This window comes from Chiloscyllium punctatum, chromosome 40, assembly GCF_047496795.1.
Source record: "Chiloscyllium punctatum isolate Juve2018m chromosome 40, sChiPun1.3, whole genome shotgun sequence".
Lineage (NCBI taxonomy): Eukaryota > Metazoa > Chordata > Chondrichthyes > Orectolobiformes > Hemiscylliidae > Chiloscyllium > Chiloscyllium punctatum.
In genome coordinates, this window is record NC_092778.1 from 58,044,636 (window position 1) to 58,068,613 (window position 23,978).

The 23,978-nt window shown below is 40.7% G+C and overlaps 1 long non-coding RNA gene across 1 annotated transcript; it reads right to left on the reverse strand.

Moving 5' to 3' along the window:
- Positions 1–918: 918 nt before the first annotated feature.
- On the reverse strand, positions 919–22,964 carry LOC140464646 (uncharacterized). Its single transcript, XR_011954957.1, has 3 exons — positions 22,790–22,964; positions 9,400–11,290; positions 919–1,160 (listed from the first exon to the last, which is right to left on the reverse strand). It is a non-coding gene; the product is annotated as an uncharacterized lncRNA (long non-coding RNA).
- Between the last annotated feature and the right edge of the window lie 1,014 nt (positions 22,965–23,978).

The window sequence follows — 23,978 nt, forward strand, 5'->3', positions numbered from 1 at the left end:
CCTCTGTGCTTCAAGAGCCCCATCCTCTCCCAGATATTTTTAAGCAACTTATTCAGAGATGTTATGAACACACCCCTAGAGCAGGTGAGACTTGAACCCAGGCCTTCTGGTTTAGGGGTAGGGACAATGCCACTTTCCCCTCTACTTTCTACTCCTTTAAGCAAACACAATTCTGGTAAACAGCACTGTAAGAAAAATGCAAATTAAGGGTTAACGAAAACTAACATAACAAAATGGAGCCTGACTAAATTAGAATAATGTCATCCAGGGTAATGCAGCAGCCCAAGTTCTGTGGTGTCCACCAGTCTCCTCCCCTTCCAGTGCTTGGTCTAAGGGCCTGTTTTCTTAACAGTAGTGAGATGTGAAGCAGTGTAATGTTAATATTACTTTAACAAGACGTGGTTGATTGCAATGATAGCAATGGGTGTAAGTCATATTGTCTTTGTTACTGTGTCTGAAGGTAAATCAGGAGACAGTGGTGACATATCTGTCTCCATCGAGATCTCAAGCTAGATTGCTCTTTTCCCCTTCCCACACTGGGCATCATCATCAGCACCTTGGGTGGATTTTAGTGCAGGCTCCCATGTTAAGCCTTTCAGAACCAATACTCATTAACCCCATAAGTAGCAAGTCCTTTGCCCATTCTCCTCTGATTTCTCTCCCTGAACCAACTACCTGCTTCCCCTCACTGAGCTTACAGCCACAGTCAGGAAGACTCCAATGGATAAGCTACAGAAAGTAATGAGTAATAGAAAGGGGTCTGATGACTTGATGTTTCACACCTCAACATTGAAAGAATTGTGGCCTTCAGCACCTCATATCCGCAGAAAAAGAAATTTTCTACATTCAATGACCAAGCAAGAAACAAAAATTTCAAACCAAATTTATTTAACAAGAGTAACAGAGAAATTCATATTCATCAACTATGTGCATTTACAACATGCAGTATTGATCCCAGCAATATTGAATTAATGCTAAGTCAAATATATTTGGTTTTTATTGATAGCTCTAGCCCAGCATGTTTTACAGCCAGTCAATAGGGCAGTTCAATGTTTTAGGTTGTTTATTTGCATCCGTTGGTTAAAAAATTATTGCTCCATTGTGAGATGATATGTGCACCGATCTCTGATAGGAACGCTGTTTTCGTCGAGTTAATAAGGCTGGAAACAAATGACAAGGATTTTTCAGCAAGATTGTCAATCAGCCTAAACAAAAAAATCTTTTGGGGAATGGAAGAGAGCAAATGGCATTAGATTTCATAAATGTAATACTTATAAACATAGACAAACCGCCAGGCATTCATTTAACACTATCGATGTGCCTACACATCATAGACAGTAGCAGTCAACAAGGTAGACAGCCTCCAGAGTCAATAAAGTGAGGAGCTGGAAAAAGCACAGTGGGTCAAGCAGCATCAGAGAATCAGGTGAATCAACGTTCCAGATCGGGACCCTTCATCAATCTCCAGGACAACTAGGGGTGATCAATAAGTGCTTACCCTGCTTGTGGCACTCAGATCCCATGGAAACGAACTGAACTAAAAATGCCATTGTTTTCATTCATTCGTTATAGGATGTGCACATCACTGCCTGAACCAATATTTATTGCCCGTTCCTAGTTGCGCTGGAGAAGGTGGTAATGAGCTGCTTTCTTGAACCACTGCAGTCCATTTTAGTGCAGGTCCACTCAAAATGCCAAAAAGGAAGGAGATCCAGGATTTGACCCAGTGACAGTGAGGGAATGGTCATACATTTCCAAGTCAGGATGGTGAGTGGCTCGGAGGGAAATTGCAGGTGGTAGTGTTCCCATGTAATGTTGCCTGTGCCTGTCTTGGGTTTAGAAGGTGCTGTCTGAGGATCTTTGGTGAATTTCTGCAGTTTATTTTGTAAATGGCATAATATTGTTGAGATTATCCTAGCACGGGGAGTAGTTGAATAGTGAATAGTAGAAATGTATTTAAACTGAATTTGGAAAAGCACTTGAGGGAGAAAGGATGTTCTGAGCAGGTTAGGAAAAGGAGGCTGAGAATTGACTCTTGTGGAACATCAATAATGACAAGTTCTGTAGGGCTCAAAAGGCTTGTTTCTGTGCTGTAATTGCTCTGTAGTAACATTTACAGAAACAACCAGAAGAGAATGACAGATATGCCTCAAGAGCTGACTTTTGCATCTTAATGTTTTCCATGTATTCTTCCAACAGGGAAATTAACTGGCAATGTTTCTTTTAAATGAAGATGTGTTTGTGATGAAAGCTTCATGATGTTGAATACTTGATTTTGGGAGGATTGTGGAGAAATTGTTCTAGTTCATTCAAATTCTGTGGAAACCTGGATTTATTTTCTTTCAAAAAAAAATCACTTTGGGCATTATAGCATTTATTGGGTGATATACAGTGTGTGATTTTTATATATTATAAAATAATTTATGTTAGGGTTTGGAGTTTGAATGCATAGGTTTGATTTGTGTCAATTAAGTGGTTTAACGTTTAACTTGTATGTATTCTGGAGGTATGGTGATTGATTGAAACACAACTGGAGAGGCAGAAATTTCCTGGAGAGTCATGTGGAATTTCCTATATTGGGTGAGTTTTACAAGGCAACAAAGTAAACAGTTGTGCTTTCAGCTTCAGGTAGAAAAATATTTTTTTTTAGCTTTGGATAAACAGCCAGAGTTCCTTTTTTTTTTCTGTTCACAGAAGTCTTGGCTGGAGCTGGATGTGTCAGACACTTGCTGCTGAAAAAAGGGGCTGTTTTAGAACTGTGAAGAAATGGGTTACCTCAATATAAGGAATTTAGTTTAAAAGCAAACCTAAAGTGGTTGGTTAAAACCCTGAAGGGATTATTCAAAGCTGAGAAAGTCTAACCTTAGTTGTATGAATACTTAAGGAAGAAATTATCAGATTCTAAAGGTGGAATATTGAAGCCTCAAATAAATTAAGCTGCATAGATATGATAGAAAGCAGAATGTCCAGTGTGAATACTATAAAGGACTAATGTTGGTCTTACTAGGATTGTATTTTACCATGTGTTTTGAAATCTTTAAACTTGTAATATATTTTGTTAGTTTTGTCAGTGTTTTTTTTTCCTTTGTTTTGCATAATAAATTTCTGTTTTATTGTTAAAATCAAATTTATGGCATTACATGTTTACATTTCAGTGAAAGATTATATGGTTAAAATGATATAATTTATTATTGAACTTGGAAAAAAAAAAGACCTATCAAGCCAGATTTTGGCCTGGGATATGACTTGTCCTGTAATAATGTCAGCTGAGATCATCATACTTAGAAATCATGCTGTTTCAGCTAATTGCTGAACTGTTTTGGCAGGAGATTACCTGCCTGGGTTTTACAACTGTCAGAGAGCTAGTTTCTATTTGAGTTGGGTTTCAAATGCTGTTGTTGGGAGATTTGATGTCCAGGCTGGTGAAAGGAAGAAGCTACCCAGCTGGGTGCTATTATTTTCTGTAACAGCCTTCTTTGTGCATCCAGTGTGCTACCTGGAACACTGATTGAGCTGTTCTTGCAAGAAACCTCTGAGGGAAATTTTTTAATACTTCCTGAATGACTGTATTTGCAAAGATGCCAGGGATAAGTTTGCATGTCTATTGTTCACATGCCAGAGCACCAGTCCATTCATCATTGAAATATTCTACACTCCATCCTTTTTCCTTCAAGAAGTAACAATTATTAGCCAAAATGTGTGTTTTTTTCTAAGTGAATTTCTGCAGAGAAATCATAAACTTTATTTTGTTTTCATTACCTGCTATGTGTGTGTGTGTGTGTGTGTGTTGGGATATTTAGAAGGATAGATAATTTGTATTTTAATGTTTCAAATATCATGTTAATTAGCTTCACATCTTTGTCAACTACTTTTCATTTTCACTATAAATCAATATTTCTGTTGTTTATTAAAGAAACCTGCTCAATAGATTTTTTTTATTTCAAGCCCAATATAAAGTATGTATCAGTAGCTGGGTAAAGGATTTGATTTTATGTTGTACCTTGTGGAGTAATGGGATTAGAGAGAGATATCCAGTGCTTTTCTCCAACCTCACTCTTAACAGTTATTATTTGCAAAAAACGTGAAGAAAGAAAGTTGTCTTGTGTGATCAAACATACCTTGTTGAAATGGAAATAAAACAGTTTGTTTTTGTCAGAACATGTGATGACGATGTTTGTGGTTTGTTCATCACTAGAGTTATAAATGGTTTAATGTAGGAAACTCCTAACGGTGACTTTCTTGGGTAAATTGCTGGTGGCTTTGACAGCTGTAGTTGAACCCAATTTTGGAACCCATTTCTTCCTAGATTAGACCTGATTTCACACTGCTTACATTACAGTAAACACATTGGTCATGTAAACTGAGCAGTTTAATATGTTGCTGCATTGCTACACATATTGGAGAGCATTCTTTCAGATATTCTCTCTCAAATGCTAAGCATCGCTTCCAATAATTTTCCATGAAATAAATCTATTGGACTATAACCTGGTGTTGTGCTATTTTTCTCTTCATCCACTCTGGCCAAACACTGGCTCCTCCTAATCATGGCTTCCACTAACGGCAGAGCACCACCCCTCTGAGTTATGATAAAGCAGTTCATTTCAGTGTTAAACGAAGAGAGTAATAAATCTCACAGGCAATTTTACATGAGAAGCATTGTATGCATTTCAACATTCAAAAAACAGGAACTGTAACCCTTAACAATATGTGTGTGTAGGTGTGAATGTGAGACAGAGAAAGAGACCACCTTATATATGGGGAAAGGCACAAGGGGAGCATTGTATCTATAACCCTTTTAAAAACGTACTATGCCTTTTGAAGAGGAAATGCACAAATACACTTTGGTTGCAAGCAGATATCACAAAACGTTTTTGAAAAGTCCAGGTAAAAGGACTGTTGCAACAAACGCTTTGTAACCTCCCACCAACCACAGTCAATTATCAGAAGAAATCCGTTTGACAGTCTTTACCAACTGTTTACATTGATCAGGTCTATGTCTATCTTAATATTTCTCCTCCCATCTATCCTTTCTCAAACCCTCCAACCCATCCTTCTCTTCCTTTCTCTCATTTAAGTTTTTTTTCTTCTTATGTTAGCAGTTTCGACATTCCTTAAGCCTTTTAGGATAAGATTCTCCTGAATTCCTAATTAGTTTTATAAGTGTCTGATATTGATGATAACATTTCTGACCTTGGCAAAGGAAATGGTCAAAGGTTAAGGCAAAATCTTCACAAAAGGTGACAGGAAGTTATAATTTAACCTGTTGGGTAGTAATAGCAGTACTGGCATAATGGATCAGCTCCACAATCATCATGGCAATAACCTGGTTGCAATGTAGGAAGAAGTTGACCTAACTAGTCTTGCTAAGGTAAGACTCCTAACTTCAATTTCCTACTGCCATCTGCATAACCCTGCACAAGCTGTAATCCCAGTTTTTTAACACTCTCTTAATCATTTCAATAACTGTAAAATACTTCATTCGAACACATGATATTTGAGGAGATTTATAGCTCAGGCTGTGGATCAGGTGATAAGTTTGCACGCTGAGCTGGATGGTTTGTTTTCAGACGTTTTGTCGCCATGTTAGGCAACATCATCAGTGAGCCTCTGGTGCAGTGCTGGTGTTATGTCCTGCTTTCTATTTATGTGTCTTGGTTTCTTAAGTTGGTTGATATCATTTCCAGTTCTTTTTCTCAGAGGATGGTAGATGGGGTCCAAATTGAGGTGTTTGTTGATGGAGTTCCGGTTAGAATGCCAGGCCTCTAGGAATTCCTGTGCATGTCATGTTTAGCCTGTCCCAGGATGGAGGTGTTGTCCCAGCCAAAGTGGTCCCCTTCTTCGTCTGTATGTAAGCATACTAGTGACAGTAGGTCATGTCTTTTGGTGGCTAATTGGTGTTCATGTATCCTGGTGGCTAATTTTCTCCCTGGTTGTCCGATGTAGTGTTTGTTACAGTCCTTGCATGATATTTTGTAAATGACATTAGTTTTACTGGTTGTTTGTATAGGGTCTTTTAGGTTCATTAGCCACTGTTTAAGGTTTGTGGGCTACCATGATGCCAAGAGGTCTGAGTAGTCTGGACGTCATTTCAGAGATGTCTTTGATGTTATACTTTGGGTCTGCTATGTGGATGACACCTTCATCATCACAAAACGGAACAAATTAGAGGAAATCTACAACATCATCAACAATATCCTTACGGGATAAAATTCACAAAAGAAGAGGAGAATGATAACAGGCTCCCATTCCTAGATGTCACAGTAGAATGATGGAGAACTTCAAACCAGCGTTTACAGCAAAACAACTCACATAGACAAAATACTTAACTACAGAAGCAATCATCCCAACACCCACAAACAGCGCTGCATCAGGATATTATTTCAATGAGCTACAGCACACTGCAGCCCCCAGGAAATACGAACAGCAGAAGAAAATACCTATGCAGCATATTCAGGGAGAACAGGTATCCAATAAACACAGTCTGATGATTTCTCAACAACAAACCCAAACAAACAGACACAATGCACCCAGAAACCCCCACCACATTACCTTACATCAAAAAAATCTCTGAAATGACTTCCAGACTACTCAGAGCCCTTGGCATCATGTTAGCCCACAAACCCACCAACAGACGTAAACAGCGGCTAATGAACCTAAACAACCCTATAAGCATGAATATCATTTCCAAAATACCATGCAAGGACTGTAATCAACACTACATCAAAAAGCAAGCAGAAAACTAGCCACTGGAATGCATGAACACCAACTAGCCACCAAATGACATGGCCCACTATCACTAGTATCCTTACATATAGACAAAGAAGGACACCACTTTGACTGAACAACACATCCATCCTGGGACATGCTAAACAGAGACTCACACAGGAATTCCTCAAAGCCTGGCATTCTAATCAGAACTCCATCAACAAACACATTGATTTGGACCCCATTTACCATCCTCTGAGAAAATGGCATCACCCACCTTAAGAAACCAAGATATATAAATAGAAAGCGGGACATACCACCAGTGCTTCACCGGAGGCTCACTGATAATGTTACCTCGCATGTGACAAAGCTTCTGAAAACAAAACTTCCAGCTCAGCGAGCAAACTTACAACCAAAGTCATTCTACCTCCTTTTACCTTTAATCCAAGATGGTATGTCTACTACTATCTTCAATATTATCTCCTTCCCTTCCTCATTCCTTCACCACCCTCCACAAACCAATTTCACAATTTCACTTTAAATTGCACATTTGCAAGCATTAATGATGACTATCTCCTTCCTTCCTTGCTGGAGAACAGTCAATTACAAGAAGGATACAAATATAGGAGCATGGTCATAATCTTCATTCCCATCTATACAAACACCAGGAGCTAAGTGCTAGTGAGGCTGGAGAATGTTTCCTGCAGGGACTCCTGGGGTGACGTATATTTTGTCCTGTTCAACTTAAACTTCCACTTACATATGGTTCCTGAGAAAGTGTATCATTTACGGCAGGCTGTCAGTCATTTCTGTTTTCACTTAACATTGGAGGTTTTTCCTTGTTCTTCTTTGGGGTGATTTTAGTTTGTCATTGAGAGAGTGAAAATTTGTTAAACCCACAAGGAAAATGGGAGGTTTACTGTTGAGTTAAATGGGTCTCCTTGTTCCTGTGTACAATGTCAGTTAGAGTCAAGAGTGCGGTGCTGGAAAAGCATAGCAGGTCAAGCAGAATCCAAGGAGCAAGAGAATCAACATTTCAGGCATAAGCCTTTTATAGAATCATAGAGATGTACAGACCCTTCGGTCAAACCCGTCCATGCCGACCAGATATCTCAACCCAATCTGGTCCAACCTGCCAGCACCTGGCCCATATCCCTCCAAACCCTTCCTATCCATATACTCATCCAAATGCCTCTTAAATGTTGCAATTGTACTAGCCTCCACCACTTCCTCTGGCAGCTCATTCCATACATGTACCACCCTCTGTGTGAAAACGGTGCCTCTTAGGTCTCTTTTAAATATTCCCCTCTCACCCTAAACCTATGCCGCCTAGTTCTATACTCCCCGACCCCAGGAAAAAGGCTTTGCCTATTTACCTGATCCATGCCCATCATAATTTTGTAAACCTCTATAAGGTCACCCCTCAGCTTCTGACGCTCCAGGGAAAACAGCCCAAGTCTGTTCAGCCTCTCCCAATAGTTCAACCCTGGCAACATCATTGTAAATCTTTTCTGAGCCTTGCTAATCAGTCTCCCACGGGGAACTAGTCGAACTCCTTATTGAAGTCCATAAAGATCACATCAACCGCTTTGCCCTCATCAATCCTCTTTGTTACTTTTTCAAAAAACTCAAACAAGTTTGTGAGCCATGATTTCCCACACACAAAGCCATGTTGACTATCCCTAATCAGTCCTTGCCTTTCCAAATACGTACATCCTGTCCCTCAGGATTCCCTCCAACAACTTGCCCATCACCGAGGTCAGGCTCACTGGTCTATAGTTCCCTGGCTTGTCTTTGCCACCCTTCTTAAACAGTGGCACCATGTTTGCCAACCTCTGGTCTTCCGGCATCTCACCCATGACTATCGATGATACAAATATCTCAGCAAGAGGCCCAGCAATCACTTCTCTAGCCTCCCACAGAGTTCTAGGGTACACCTGATCAGGTCCTGGGGATTTACCCACCTTTACCCATTTCAAGACATCCAGCACTTCCTCCTCTGTAATATAGACATTTTGCAAGATGTCACCATCTATTTCCCTACAGTCTATATCTTCCAGATCCTTCTCCACAGTAAATACTGATTCAAAATACTTAGTTAGTATCTCCCCCATTTTCTGTGGCTCCATACAAAGGCCGCCTTGCTGATCTTTGAGGGGCACAATTCTCTCCCTAGTTACCCTTTTGTCCTTAATGTATTTGTAAAAACCCTTTGGATTCTCCTTAATTCTATTTGCCAAAGCTATCTCATGCCCCCATTTTGCCCTCCTGATTTCCCTCTTAAGTATACTCCTACTTTCTTTATACTCTTCTAAGGATTCACACGATCTATCTTGTCTATAACTTGCACATGCTTCCTTCTTTTTCTTAACCAAACCTTCAATTCCTTTAGTCATCCAGCATTCCCTATACCTACCAGCCTTTCCTTTCACCCTAACAGGAATATACTTTTTCTGGATTCTCGTTAATGAAGCCCTTCAGTCATTCCTGATGAAGGGCTTTTGCCCGAAACATCAATTTTCCTGCACCTCGGATGCTGCCTGACTTGCTGTGCTTTTCCAGCATCACACACTCGACTCTGATCTCTAGCATCTGCAGGCCTCGCTTTCTTCTAGCAAATGCTATCTGGCCAGCAAGGTCCTCATCCTGTGAATGAATATTTTTAAAAAATTCTGGCTTTCCAATTATACTTACAGTCAATGTTTCTCTGCACCTGGGCAAATCTGGGGGTGCTGGCAAACTGAAACGTTCTCTCTTCCTTGACAGGAAAGATGATGAGTGGTGCTTTCTTCCGGGGAAAGCACCAGTCAGCTGCCAGAGATCCCAAGGACGGCTCTTAGTGATAGAGCTGCAATAACCCATAGGTGATGTGTGCCACATTAACACATTACATACGTTAATATTCTACAACTGGGGGGGAATACTGTTTCAAAATTAAGGTTTGCCCATTTAAAACAAAGATAATAAGGAGTCTTCCTCAAAAGGCAGTGGAAGCAGAATCCTTAAACACTTTTAGGCAGCGGTAGATTATTCTTGATGAGGCAAATGATGAAAGATGAACAGGAATATGGTGTGATCAAACCAGCAGTGATGTTATTAAATAGTAGAATTTTTTGATGGGGCCTAGTGGTCTAATCGTTCTCCTAATGCACTATCTCAGCTTTGATTTATTTGCTGCTTATAAAATGACTGCCACACCTGTCCAGTTTACATCGAACTGGAGTTCACAAAGAAACTGTTGGTTGGAATGCTCCTAGAAATACCACGAGGGCACAGACAGATGCTCTACAAACATAAATTCTTTCTTGGCTCCGGTTTAATTCCGACCATCAAACATCAGAAAGGACAGAGTCCCTGGATAGAGTGAGGTCCACATTCATCAGAAGGATATTGGCTAAATCAGGTGAAATAGTAGTGACAGATTGGACAGTACAAGCTTGTATTCTCTTGAATTTATAAGATTAAGCAGTGATATTTCAGAGGTATTCAAGATGGTTGAATGAGTTGAGAGAAACATAAACAGAAGCTACTTTATTTGCTGGAGACATCTTGTTCAAGGGCATAATGTTCAAAGAACTGGACTTTACAAATGGCACTTCTTCACACATTGCCATTTCCGATAGGACTTCTTCTGAGGAAGGGCCACTGGCCCTAAAACATTAACTCTGCTTCCTCTCCAAAGATGCTGCCAGACCTGCTGAGATTTTCCAGAAAATTCTGGTTTTTGCTTCTTCACACAATCTTCAGTCATATGCCCCCAAAAAATGTTTGAACTTAGATCAATTGAAAATTTAAAAACTGAAGTTGATAGACTTTTGTTTGGCAAAAGTACCATGAGCTACAGATTCATGGAGTTGAGAAGCAAATAATAACAAGCACATAAGTTAGCTCGCTGAGCTGGAAGGCTTAATTTCAGACGTTTCATCACCATACTAGGTAATGTCAACAGTGAGAGTCTCCGGTGAAGCACTGGTGGTATGTATCGCCTCTCTATTTATAGGTCTTGGTTTCTTAAGGTGGTCTATGTCATTTCCGGATCTTATTTTCAAGAGAAGGTAGATAGGATCTAAATCGATGCGTTTATTGATGGAGGTCTGGTTAGAATGCCATGCCTCTAAGGATTACTTATATGCAATTCTCATCTGAAGAATCACAGTGAGATTGAGAATCAAATTATTGTTAATGCCCTGAAGGCAAAGCAAATAAATGACTTCATGGAGTTTTTATTCAAATGGAGACATGTGCCAGAATGAAAAATTTTACAGCACAGGAATTTAAAAATCCCTTTCTCTTTAGTTCAAGAAGAAAGAGTAGGGTGTGCATCAGATGTCTGCTCCATCAGCTCTCCTCAAATCCCATGGAAGAACTTTTAAAAAGCGATCCTGTAATTTCATGCAGATTTTTAAATGGATGCTAGCTTTACGTGAAGTGTTCTGCCATTTTGAATAATTTGAAGAAGTGTGGTTTTTGTACTGAGTGGTTACATTGAGTAGCCCACCTTACCCTTGACCCTGTATGTGAGAGAGATGATGGCTGCAATCTCATGCTTTGTCTCTGTAAGACTTTTCTCACTTTAAAACAGCTCCTGTAAAACATCAATAGAAACACATTGGAATGATGCAAACTCCACAGTAACGAAATTATATGCTTGATATAACGAAAAATGACAAAGCGCGGCTAATCCACCCTCATCAACAAAAAAGGCTGATGTAAAAAAGGCAAGTGTTTAAGATTCCATGAGTCCTCTACAATGGAAACCATGCCAACTCCATTGTTCTCTGCTCCCTTTGCATGTCACATTTCAGCTGTATAAATTATCTGACAAATCGGTACACTTTATTACTGTTCAAACATTAAATTATGTGATAAATTCTGATGGCGCACTGGAGGAAAACAAAGAACCTGCATTACATAGCATTCTTAACATTCGCAGCAATTCACACAGTGCTTTTGGGAAGGTAATGGTGTGGTGGTAATGTCTCACAATACAGAGGTTCAGGTCACTGCTCTGGGGTCAACAGTTCAAATCCCACTATGGCAGATGGTGGGATTTGAATTTTATAAAAGCTAGTCTCATGGCACCATGATTGTTGTAAAAATCCTTTTGGTTTACTAATAGCCTTTACTGGATGAAATGTGCCATCCCCACCTGACCTGACTTGCATGTGTCTCCAGTCCAACAGGTTGGCCTATAATTGGCCTCTTCAGTAAATGCAAGGTTCGACTAACTGCAATGAGATACTAACCACTCATAAACACATTTCCCTTTTTCCCTGAAAACAGCAACTTGTAGTGATCTCTGTAAGATGGTTTCCCTCCATCCTCAGTCATAGTTTAACTTGGGAGCTATATTAATGAATGTCTCCATATGCAGCAACAGTAATGACAGCAAACAAGATAAGGAACAAATCACATTGAAGTAATCACAGCAAGTCAGGAAGGTTAAAATTCTGAATATCCTTCATTATTAATATATATTTTAAACAGAGTATGGTGTCAAATTCTGGTCATCAGTTATAGGAAAGATATTATCAAGGGTACAGCAAATACTTCTCAGGTTGCTGCCAGAAATGGAAGGCTTGAGTTATAGGGAGAGGCTGGGTAATGTGGGACATTTTCACGAGAGTGTAGGACATTGAGGGTTGAGGTTTACAAAATCATAAGGGGATAGATATGGTGAATAGCAAATATATTTTCCCCAGCGTGGGGGAGTTCAAAACTAGGGGGGCATACTTTTAAGGTGAGCGGAGAAAGGTTTAAAAAGGACGTGAGGAGTTACATTTTTGGTCAGAGCTGCTGTGTGAAGTGAACTGCTGGGGAAGTGGTGGGTGTGGGTACAGTTACACCATTTAAAACTGTTTGGATAAGTACATGAATAAGAAATGTTTGGAAAGATATGGGCCAAGCACAGGAAAGTGGGACTTGTTTAGTTTAGGATTTTGGTCAGAATGGATGAGTTTGACTGTAGCTTCTGCTTCTATGCTGTACAGCTCTATGATTCTCCGTAACGATTATATAAAGACGCATAATGATTTAAGCAGCATTTTTTCTGCTTTCTTTAAAATATCTGGAACCTCTACCATTAGAGAGAAAAGTGGCACCCCTTAAACGCAAAATTAGCTTTTCAGAGCCAGTGATGGTATTCAAAAGTAATGATGAAGTCAGTGCATTACTAAAAACCCAGTTACACTGCATTCTTTAAGAATGATGGCAACGATTTTCAGAAAATCAACAATATAAGATTGTCTGAATTGATTTGCACTGAGTGCAGTATAGAATGAGGTTGGAAAATGGCCTCAGCAACGTAAACTCTCAAGAAATGTAGAATCATTGACAGAAACGTTTGGATTTCCATTTTATTCTATTAGGGTCTCCAAATTATATTCATTTACAGGAAGTGGATGTCACGGGCTGGGGACCAGCTATTCTTGCCTATCCCTAATTGCCCAGAGAGAATTTAAGAGTCAGCTGTGGAGTCTGGAGTTATGTGTAGCTCTGACTGATAATGGTGGCAGTTACCTACCCAAAGGGGAATTAGTGGACCAGATGGGTTGTTTCTAAAGATCCACAATGGCTCCATTTTCATCAGTGGAGTTTTAATGTCAGATTTCTTTTTAAATTGAATTCACATCCCACCACCTATGAGTTCAGGGCTTGAGCCCAAGTATCTGGAGTATTAGCTTGGTCTCTGGATTAGTAATCCTTTGGTAGTATCTCTAGGCCATCATGTACCCTGCCATTGGTATCACCTTCAGTTGATTAATAGTAATGAATGCTTTAAGTTTTGCTGTCTTTACCATTATAAAATCCTAGTCAGCACTATTTTTATCCAACTGGTATTGATTGTTGGATAAATATTGTCCAGGGCAATAGTATCCTGGGTAATTTTACATCCACCTGAGCCAGCACTTTGAGTTAGCATCTCATAAAGAGGACAGCACCTGTAACAATACAACACTCCCTGGCAACAGTCAAAGAGTCAATGTGGGTAATGTGCTGAAAATTCTGATGTGGAGTTTGAACCTACAATGTTTGGCTTTGAACGTGAGAGTACCACCAGCACCACTCCAGAATTACCTCTAATAAACATCACTTGTGCACATCTCAAACTTTATGCATGGGCTCAGTATGGCTCTGTATATTGATAATCTAGTCACAAATATAAAACAATGGCTAGTATTTATAATGTGTGAGCCATTTATCAATGCTGTCTTACGGAATTATATAACCATAAAACTAAATTGCAAGTTAGGCTAATATTTCTCTTTTAATGCAATTGAGAGCTTTCTCCATTACTACTTATCATGTATTTTGCGGTTTCAAACAGAATTTCTAGTCTGGATTAAAAATATATTTGAATTACAGAAAAAATTGACACTAACATGTATCAAATTCCTTGCTGTCAATTTCATGAAGACTGCAATTGCTCCACCATTTTTGTATTGATGCAAAGAGGTTTCTGGTGTGGCTTACCATGGGCCTACCTGGGGGATTTAGGATAAGTTTAGGTTTATCACCCCAAATACAGTATCAAAGTGACAGCTGACCTTTTATTTCCTGAAGTTTAAGTGTCTAAGTACTGTTCAGTATTCTATAAGTAGTGAGCAGTTGGTTAGATCTTTAGGGAGTTTTGTAAACTTGCCCTTTTCAATATTTCAAAGGTTAGGAGAGAGCAACTATTTTTGTCTGACTCTCTTGGTGTTAACAAATAGCTGCCTGCGAAGCAGAAATCTATCCCTACAAGTAGCCCTGAATATATAAACCCATGTAGATTTGCAAGCCAATGGAGAATGTGACCAGTTGTAATAACTGCAAGCTAACCAATTAAATTCATGCATCTAACTGTGTAATAAGCTTCAGATCAAGTTTCTTGCTGATTGATTTTTGAACAATGTTAAACAAAATGTCAGTCCAATGATTAACTTTGTCTTCAAATATCTCGTGGTGTGTTTTTCAATAACATGAACAATTAAGGCTGTAAAAAGATAAGTGATGTCACTTTTCCTTGTGATAACTTAGACATTAGAAAGAAAAAGCATCTTCCACACTACATGAGGACCTCAAAAGAGACTACACGGATTGGAGAACAGTGAAGCCCCTCTTTGAGTCTCCATTAGACTGGTGGGCAACAGTCAAGGGGAGCATCAAGAGGTTCTTTATCCACAAGGGTGTTCAGAAGGTGAGAGAGATGGGGGACACTGTCCAAATGCCAAAAAAGGTGCAGAACCTCCTCCTGCTGCTGACAATGAGTGTTGATGTCATGGAGGATCTCCAGGAGGTGAAGAAACAGCAAGTCAGGGTCCAGGGTTCAAAGCATGGAACGGGATGAGATGTACTCAAGTTTCTCCTTCAGAAGGTGCACAGAGCTCTACTCTCAGCAACCTGAAGGACGAAGATGGCTGGGTAATGTCACTTCAGTCCAACATCCTGAGGATCAGCAAATCCTTTTATGCCATACTGTGTGACATGAGGCCCACAGGAAGTGCAGTCTCGCAGCTGTCCCTGTCCTCTATCATGGAGGTCTTCAACAACAACATGGGGGAGAGACTGGACCAATCATTATTTCTGGATAAGCTGACCAAAGCCCTCAAGTCCTGAGAAAAGAACAAAACTCCCGGAAGCTTACTGGCTGAAGTGTATTCAGCTCTGTGGAACTTTATGATCAGGACCTGCTGGAATTGTACAACAGTATACTTCTGGTAGGTAGAATGTCCAAATCCATGAGGAAAGGTATCATCTCCCTCACCTACAAGCAGAAAGGGGAGGGGGGGGAAATAGGAAATTGGCAACCAGTTTCACAGCTGAATGCAGACTACAAACTCCTGTCTAAGGCCAGTGCCAACTAGGTTAGGTCTGCTCTGGGATCGGTGATTCACCCTGACCAAACCTGTGCTGTGCCAGGCAGGACGATGTCTGAGAGCCTTGGGTTCCTCATAGTTATGACTGCTACGTGTAGAACAGGGGAGGCCTTTGACAGGATATCAGACACCTACATGTGGGACATGCTCTCCAAAATGGGCTGTGGGGAGGGAATCCACAATTGGGTCAGGCTGCTCTACACAAACATTAGTGCAGTCTCAATCAATGGGTGGGAATCAGAAAGCTTCCTGATCAGATCTGGAGTCAGGTACGGCTGCGCAATCTCTCCTGCCTTGTTTGTGTGTTGGGTAGAGCCCTTTGCTGAGTCCATCAGGAAGGATGCAAGCCTGAGAGGAGTGACTATTCCAGGCAGCGGAGGCCTGCAGGTCAAAGCCTCCCTGTACATGGATGGCGTCCCCGTTTTCTGCTTGGACCTGCTCTGTGTGCAGACTCATGAGCATCTGAAACCAGTTCAAACTGGTCTCGGGAGCCAGGGTTAATCGAGGCAAGAGGGAGGCCATGTTCTTTGGGAACAGGGCTGACTGATCTTTTATGCCCTTCACTATCAGGACAGATTACCTGAATGTTTTGGAATATGATTCAGAGGGGCCAGGACGTGCACAAAACTTTGGGAGGAGCGCATCACCAATGTGAGGCAGAAAATAGGCTTTTGGCAGCACCACACACTCTCCACTGTGGGTAAAAGTCTGGTCATCAGGTATAAGGCACTCTGTTTGAGGTTAAATCCAGAGCTGGCCTGTGGATATCCTTCAAAACGCTAGTTGATCAAATTTCAAGACCAGTGTGTTTCTGTGGAAGTGAAGGATAAGATGGTGAGATTCGGGACATTGGGAGGCAAGACAAACTGAGTGCTTAGTCAAAAAGAGAAAGGAGGCATATGTAAGGTTGCAGAAGTTGAAGAGAGACAGAGCCCTTGAAGAATACAAGGATAGCAGGAAAGAATGCAAACAAAAAATTAAGAAGGCTAAAAGAGGCCATGAAATGTCCTTAGCTAACAGGATTAAGGAAAATCCAAAGGCATTTTATGCATGTATGTGGAGCAAGAGGATAGATTGGGTCCACTCGTGGATGAAGGAACGTGGAGCCAGAGGAGGTGGGTGAGTTCCTTAATGAAATTTCCTGAAGAAGGGCTTATGCCCGAAACATCGATTCTCCTTCTCCTTTGGTGCTGCCTGACCTGCTGTGCTTTTCCAGCAACACATTTTTAAGCTCTGATCTCCAGCATCTGCAGTCCTCACTTTCTCCTAGGGATATTCAGGGGCATGTCAATGTTAGAAAAAGGGATGTTGGGTGTGTCGGGAAGCATTAAGTTAGACAAGTCTCCAGGTTCTGATGGAATCAATTAGTTTGGGTCTCACAGTAAATGGTCAGCAATGCAACAGAGAGAAGACAGCATACACGCACACACACGCACACATGCACACGCACACTCTCACATACACATACACACACACACACACACACTCTCACATGCACACACTCTCACATTAACGCATACACATACACACACTCTCACATTCACGCATACACATACACACACACTCTCACACACACATGCACACACATTCTCTCCCACACACACATACTCACACGCACGCGCGCGTGCACACACACACACACACACACACACGCACATGCACATCACTTCCCAAACACAGTCACACACGCACAGCCCACATAGACACACACACCAGTTCCAAAAGGCTTTCAAAATTTGTAACAGCAAAAGTTGCTCAAACCATCATATTACAAACCAGTTTTTCACGAGAGACATCATTTAATGTCATTGTAGGCTGGTCTCTTGTAAAATGTAGCCAGGCAAATGGAATACTTAGCTCAATGTTCAAGTACAAGGCATTTGTTGTGTGAATGTTGACAATTGGAATTGATACAGTGCAGGGTTTTTCTGCAATCTTTCAAATGTGCGACATCTAATCGACCAATCTTTTGGAATGAGTCCCATGTGAGAGCCGAGTGGCTGCTAGCTATGGAACCGCACTGACAGTCTATTGGGTTTGACTAATTTTCCCTGTTATGATTCAGTGCTGTGGGTGCTATCTGCTACTGCCTGCTTTGAGCTAATTTCTCCCATGCACTCTGGGGTAGGCATGGGATCCCTCAGCCCCTCAGCTATCTTCCTCAATCAATGCAGAGGAATGTGGCTTCTCCTTCTTAATGTTATTTCCAGTGCTCAATCTGGTTGTGGTTTATAATTGATTAATAACATTGACATATTTATTTTTGCTATCAACCTGTTCGGAGATGTTATTACACATCTCTAGATCAGGTGGGATTGCAGTGGTGTCACCTAGTCCAGATGTAGGGACACTACCACTGTGCCTTATTAATAACATTTAGTGCTGTCCCATTCTGACCAGCTAGCTGCTCTTAATAGAGGATGGGTAGAAATCTGCAGGCTGAACTTTCATGTCTAACTAGGTTTTCAAACTTTTGAGGAGCCCCAAAGTTAATTTAATTTGTGTGTTTACAATAATTTCCAACACCATTAGGATAGAGAATTATTTCACATGGAAATTTACTATTGAAGGTTAGTCATTGGCAATACTTTAAGAAGGAATTAACAAAACACTTGTAGAGAATTATTTAAAGGCTGTGAGGAAAGACAAATGGATTGGGATTCAAACAGATGAGAAGGCTGGTATTCTTCTTGTACGAACATTTTTTTATGTGCGTTATCCAGTCATTTTATGATTTGAATAAAAAAAGTATCTTATCTTGTAAAAGTCTAATTAGTGTAAAATAAAGCAGAAACATAATCCTCTGGGTGTCATGGTGGCTCAGTGGTCAGCACCGCTGCCTCACAGCAACAGGGACTTGGCCTCAATCCCACCCTCTGGTGACCGTCTGTGTGGAGTTTGTACATTCTCCCTGTGTCTGCGTGGGATTTCGTCGGGTGCTCCTGTTTCCTCCTGCAGTCCAAAGTTGTGCAGGTCGGGTGGATTAGTCGTGGGAAATGCAGAGGTTGGGTGAGATGCTGTTCAGGTGGTGGGTGTGGTCTCAAAAGGCTGAATAGCTTGCCCCCACACTGTAGGGAGTCAATTCTATAAGCCTGAACTTCATAGTAAGAGGTTGAAGTTTAGGTACCATCCATTTGGCTTCCTGCACACTCATACTAGAATCTTTATATTTGTCACAAGACATGAGGACCAAAACTGGATACAGCAATGTCTCAGATAATGTCAAAATATCTCTGACTCTGATGCCAATTGTTACAATAATGCTTACAGAAAAATGGATGAATGTGTCACATGACTGTTTGTAAAGGCATGCACAAAGTGAGCAAATAAAGGTATTAGCATTGGGCCAAGCCTGCCAATTGAGCAGGGTATTGTAATTAATCTATGACAAACTATAATTACTGTAAACATAAACAGCATGTAATGTGTCTTTGTAGCAGAGTGTGCAAGTTATCAAAGTGTTGATTAAGCCTCTGGTTTAAGGCATGCACAACAAAACCAATTGGAAGTGCCAACCTCAGCCCGTGACAGTGCAAACTTTACATAAGAGGTCATTCATGACACCGGAGATACCCTTCACGCAGAATGATCAAAGAAAGAGCCTGTCACTGAGTAAAAGCAGAACAAACATGGCTGCCTTATTTGAAGCACAGTTCTGTGAAGTGAATGTGTGTAAAATTAAGAACAGATAGACCACAGCAAGAAACTTTTAAAATCAATGATCGTAGTAGTATTATCTCTTTACTATTAATCCAGAGACACAGGGAATGTTCTGGGGATGATAGGATTTGAATTCAAAAGAAATATGAAATTAAGAGTCCAGTGATGACAAGGAATCCATTGCCAATTGTTGGGAAAATACCATTTGGTTCACAAATGTCCTTCAGGTTGGGAAATCTGCTGTCCTTACCTGGTCTGGCTTAAATGTAACTCCAGACCCACAGCAATGTGGGTGACTCTTAACTCCCCTCTTGGCAATTGGGAATGGGCAATAAATGCCCATCCAGCCAGCAAGGCCCACATCCCATGAATGAATAAAAAAGAATTTTATAAAGATCTGGGCTGTGATGAGATTTGTGAATGAATTGAGCAAGAAGTTCCATCGCTAGAACATTTTGCACCATCTTTTCTGCTTCTCATGAGAAATGTGGTGAGTCTTTTCTGAGTTCTAGTGAGTTGCCAATTAAAGGGGATTGCTGCCTGTTAAACACTTTATCAATGTGTTGCGACGGCATGGTGGCTCAGTGGCAGCCTCACACCATTAGGGACCTGGGTTCAATTCCCGCCTTGGGCCACTGCCTGTGTGGGTGTGCTCTGGTTTCCTCCCACAATCCAAAGATGTGCAGACCAGGTGAATTGGCCATGTTAAATTGTCCCATAGCATTAGGTGCATGGGTCTGGGTGGATTGCTCTTCGGAAGGTCAGTGTGGGTATGTTGGGCTGAAGGGCCTGTTTCCACAGTGTAGGTAATCTGATCTAATGGCAAGCTCACTTGTCAATATTCAGCTTCCTATTTGACCAAACTGGCCAAATGAGCTTGATGTCACATGGGAACCAGGGTGGGTAACACTGTGGATTCAGCTCGCCTCATGCTTCAAAGGACCTCCATTAAGCAAGGGAAATCAGCCATCAAACCCCCTCATCCAGAGATACTGCCAATCCAGCACGGTCACCGATATACAAGCACAGACACACACTTCACTGACTAGCTTTGAAGATTTGCAGCAAGGACACCTTGCCCACTGAGGTAGAGAGCTAGGTGAAGGGTTGGACTAGGCTGCAATTCAGGGCTGCTCACTTAGCACTTGCTCAGTTGTCAACTACCTGCGTGAGCACTGCACCACTCCCTGCTGATTGGCCTGTTGTTCTGGGAGTGGTGCAGAGTGGTGCAGTGGTAAGATAGAGCTGGGACAGGATGGGAAGGTTGCCTTGGAGACAGTGGAGGTAGCTCATATGAAAAGTTTGGGAAGAGTCAGTGGGACAACCCGCTAGGCCTCTTGGTGAAAATTCCTTAAGAATACTCAACCCCACTTTGAACTTAACCACAAAAACAGGATCCAATGTTCAGTGTTTTGGCAAGCAATGATGGCAGAAGATAAAACCGAACAATGTGACTTGAGGCTATTTTCAATTAACGTGTTTGGATATGTCCTTGAAAGCAGGTGAGGTTGTGAACCTAGGCTAACTGGCCCAGAAATAGGAACATTACCACTATATCACAAGAGCCCTTAGTCAGGTGACCTATATTGGTAGACTTGGTCCTATTGAGAAGAAATTAATCTTTAACAAAAGGCTAAGTCGAATGAATTAGGTATAATTCAGAGACACATCAAGGGGGGAGATGACAGATGCAATGTTTGCCCAAACTGCTTAAAATTCTGAAACAATGCCATCTGATAGAAGCTACAATTAAGTGAACTGTCCTTTTATACGCAGATGAAAATAGGAGACCGTATGGAATAGCCATACAAGAAAGAGTGAAGGATTGTCACATTAGGCATGTCAAGCAACCCAAAGGGCAAGGGGAGACTCAGAAATTATCTGAAAGAATAGTGATTCTTCTGTAGCTATTTTTCTGCAGCTCATTCTATAAATTGCCAATTTCTGTTTCTATTCAGAGAAAGACCCTGGTGTAATATTCCCACTTTCCTTAAATATAATCTGTTGTTCTTCTAGTGTTTTGATGCACGGAGCTTAAAAAAAGGATTGTGCAATTATCCTACAATTCTTTCCATGCAAACGCATGCTTTTAGTCTTAATTTGTTTGAGCCCAAAATGTATTTTAACTGTCAAATCTGTTCCCTGATGTTCCATGACAAAATAGGCAATTGGAGAGAAAACTCAGCTTCAAAATCAATGTTGGCCAATGAGGGAAAAATATTATTGTCAAGATTTCTTCCACTTAAGACAACATGCATACCTACTTTAGAATGCAGGTTTGGCTGATGTTATGTGGGATGTCAGTGCAGGACACCAAAAAGAAATACCGTCATCTATTGAATAATAAACCTCAGTTTTTCGATCAAAGCATGCTAAACCATAGCTACAGAAGACTGCTGTTTGTTGAGCTCATGTAACTGTTCCATTTCCCAAATATCCATGCGGTCTTTCTGATTGAGTGTGGTAACTCCATGCCAGTTTGTGACGCGCAGACTTGCAACAACTCAGATGTAAGTGGCAAATACCCAAATCTGCTGTATTTTCATGCTAGTTAATATTTCAGCCAAGTTCTTGAAGCTGAAAGAAGTGTGTGTTCTAACCCACTATATCATCAGTTCTCTCAAGATTTTGCTAAATGAATACTTCAGGCATAGATGCACCGAACAGATTGTGGCAGATTCACAGTGTGCTGCCAGATCATATTCTTCAAAGCTTGTCAGACTATGTACCAATGCTATTTCTGTGAGTAGCACGATGATGTGATAATACAAAGATGAAGCTATCATGTGATGAAGTTTACCAATTCTCCCCAAGATGGCAAACATATTTATAAGTTTGGGCGTGAAATTTATGGTGTGCACTAGGAACACATTGTCTGGGGACATGAAATGAGATTACAACCAAAACCTTTCCGAAAATACACTGTCGATGTATTCTGTTGACGAGATGCTTTCATTTTTACCTTGCACTTCCAAAGCTGAGAATTACATTCGAGTCTTTTAGAGCATTATGTTCAATGTTATAATAGGTTGCTAGCTTTGCCATGGAGCCCAATTACAGACTGTCCATGGAACATGTTGGCACACTATTACAACAGCCAGGAAATACAGATACAGAACCAACGCAATGCACTAAGGACTTGATCAGAGCAGACTCAACAGGTGTGACTGCAAATCACATCAATGTAAAACCAGACTGCCAGGAAATATTGATTAGTTACTATACTTTAATTGATACAAATTTACCACTGGATCAGGAGAAAATCAGACATACATTGTTGTCCTCCTTCGCATGCATCATAATATTCCAGCAAATTATTTCTGAAAGAAAAGTCAGTTATTTAGCCCGCATGTTCCTACTCTATTGGTTATTATAGATTAAAAATTGTACACAGTAAAACTAATAACAGTATTCACTGATTTAAGAATTAATTGAAAACCAAATATGATACATATGGGGCTTGGCTTTGATGTGTAACAGCTCACACAATTAATTCTTCAACCATTTCCACATCGCCTCAAACCACTTCAAAATGAAACGCTTTAAATTATTTTTGATAACCTTACCTGAATGCTTAATGTTTTAAATTGTTCTCAGTTCAATTATTTCTGCTGCAGGCATAAAATAAGGATTTTGAAACAATTTGGAAGTAGTTGGTTTTGATTAATATCAATGAAGAAATTGGAAAAGATCACATGGAGCACAGTACATGCTTTACGCAAAAGCTATTGTAAATATATGCCTTAGTACGAAGCATTCAGAAGCATTTAAATGATATATTTGTTTCAGTTACTTATAACACAATGCTATGCTTAACCATTAACTAACACAGTGGGTTATGTAACCCTTGTGGGGACGAACAGACAGTGGAAAAGTACTGAGTAGATCTGACATGTAAAGATATGCTGATGTAAACACACAATAGGAATGACTTTTAACAAAGAGCAGTGTGTACTGGCGGCCTTGGTGGCAGCTGGGAGAGCGAGGCAGACAGCGGGGGTGTTGCCGCCCTGTGAGTGCAGATGCAGGACATGTTGTAAGCTGTGGTAAAAAACAAGAACTATTTCGCACCACCACCTACAGAAGAAGGTCACATGGGGTCAGATATCCGGGAACGCGAGAAGGCGGAGAATGGAGTCAGGTCAACAGTCAATCAAGAAGACAACCCACACCTCAATGCTTGCACAATGTTCTGTGATTACATGACGTTTTGTACTGTATAAAAGACTGAGTCAGGGGCAGGATAGGGGTCGGACTTCGTGAACTGACACACTTTGCTGTTTGTCAGGGATGGGAAGGTCTAGACCCAGAGCTCTGTATACTTTATCCACTCACTGCTAAAATAAAGTAAGAATTTGAGACCGAATATCTTCTCCTATTGCTTCATTAAAAGAACACACAGGACTCGGCTCACACATAAGGGAAAGTAAGCTGGTAGATTGAGCTAGAGTCCAACACTATACAGTAAAACCTCGGACAGGACGGACAGGGTGTATTTTGTTTGGATAATTGATCATTCGGATAATCAATCTGATCATAAACAAGCAGTAATACTAGTGCCGGTTATCAAACATTTCTCGGTTATCCAGCAATGCATGCCATAACGCCATTTAACTAATAACTGAATGCTGTTTTCATGCAACCTTGAGTTCTTGTTCAGATAACCCAAAATTTGAATAATTGATGTTTGGATAATTGAGGTTCTGCTGTACTTTGATTTGGTTGGTTGGTGAGAAAAAACTTTTGGATAAGTCT